Genomic DNA, 2,028 nt, shown 5'->3' on the forward strand with positions numbered 1-2,028 from the left:
CCTCCAGATGTGTAGTGCCTTTGGAGCATTCGAGCCCGGGACAGGCTCTCCTTGGGCAGCTCTAGCCAATGACTGAACACAAGTGGGCACTTGGGTCTGCTTATTTATACCTAGCACACTGGAGTCCCCTCTGGGCTATATGGGACATTCTAACATCTACACCACAGTCTCAGGCTCTTCAATGCCTCTTCTTTCCTCTTCCCTCTTTTCATGCATGTCATACTTGCATAGGTCTCTGGAAGCTGTCCCTTCCTACTCCTGCCCTCTCTCCTTATCTATCACAATAGTCACTCCCAATAAATCGTTTGCACTTCTGTCTTGGTATATACTTTCTGGAGGACCTAAACTGATACTCTTTGGTGGAGCCAAGACTTAAATACAAGTCTTATGAGTCTAAGGTCATTCCATAGAGCTGTCTATAGATATTGTGTCTAGCCCACTTGCACTAACTAGAAGAGACTAACTAGATTAACTATTGCCTGGGTTTACCATGCCCCAGTCCCTGTATAGTTCTATACGGATAAAGCCAGTGTCATAGAAAGATAGGTTCTTGTGGTGGAGTCCCACATGCTTGAGAGGATTCATTCATTTAGAAAGAGGAGACAAATAAACCAAAAGTTAATGTGCTGGTGAGTACAACTCTTAGTCTTATTTATTGCTTCACATGAAAGATTTCCTGTGAGCTTTCAGTATACACAAAGGTCTGTCCCACCACTCATACCCCTGCAGGTATTACCTGAAACTAATTGCTTTCTTCCTTAATGTTCAACTGAGATCAGACACTGAGAGAATGGAGGTTTGGAATTGGATTTGAGGTGACAACAGGGAAGAGGTAATTTTTTGGAGTGCACAGAGCATATTAGGAGACGCTAGATCTGCCAGCATGAGGGTATTGGATGGAAAAAACAGAGGCACGTAGAACAGAAAGACAAATAGAATCCTGTGTCAACTGCTTTGCATTTTTGCTTAGAGCCTCTGGGCAGCAAGATCCTTTGTGCCCCCTCCCCGACCTATATCCTCAATTAGAATGCAAATAAATAGACTTTATTGAGCACTTATTGTATGCCAAGCTCCATGCTAGGAATCTTAGAGGTTCCCAAACTTAAAATCGAGTGAAGAGACATATGTGAAGATGACTTCTGAATTCAAAGTAGGATGTAACCAGGACTCTAATAATAGTGCTAAGAGTGAGGGCAAAAGGAGAGATTGATTCTTAAAGGGACTTTCTAGGAAGGTTTATTAAAGTCAGGGATTAAAGGGCTGAGTATACAAACAGGAGTAAAAGTTGAGCAAAGGAAGCATTCCAGACGGCAGTGACAGCATGAAGAAAGGTGCCAAGGTTAGTGGTGACATCGCATTCATGGGAACCAGCAAGAATCGTTGAGTTGTTGCAGAGTCAAGTCCAGGGCTGGGAGGAACAGGGGTGGGTGCTGCCATTGAGGTAGAAGAGGCCAACTCACATGTGGTTTTGTATGCTAAGCTAAAGAGCATGTATTTTATGGGACAGACAACCAGGAGTTACTGACAGGTTAAGAGTGTGGGGTGGAGGGGTGTTTATATATTTTTACATTAATAAATCTAACTCTGAAGTCTGCAATGTCCTGAATACATCTTCAGAAATGTACATATATGCACTAGAAAGAACAGTAGACCGCGGTGGAGCAGCTAAAGCTTTTCAGATTTCAGTTTTCTCATCTGTAAAATGAATGTGACCTCTGAGGGTCTTCCTAGCCTACACTTCTATGATTCTGTTCTTAATAGCTTGTCTAGACGCAAGTTAGATGATGATAGCTCTGCGTGAAAATCTACTTGAATTGGGTCTATACCATTAATGGGAAGTAGTTAAAGCAATTAGCATTTTAATTTGACAGTGTAGTTGAGGTTTTAGAGTAGAATTATTTAAATTGGGTCAACTATCTGGATAAGACACTTCTACTGTTTGAAAGGCACACTACTCAGCTTGTTTTTATTTTTAACTAGTGCTTTGGTTCTACCATTTGAGATCTGATGCTTATTTTGCATTAGTCT

Source organism: Pteropus alecto, unplaced genomic scaffold (assembly GCF_000325575.1).
Source record: "Pteropus alecto unplaced genomic scaffold, ASM32557v1 scaffold1099, whole genome shotgun sequence".
Classification (NCBI taxonomy): Eukaryota; Metazoa; Chordata; class Mammalia; order Chiroptera; family Pteropodidae; genus Pteropus; species Pteropus alecto.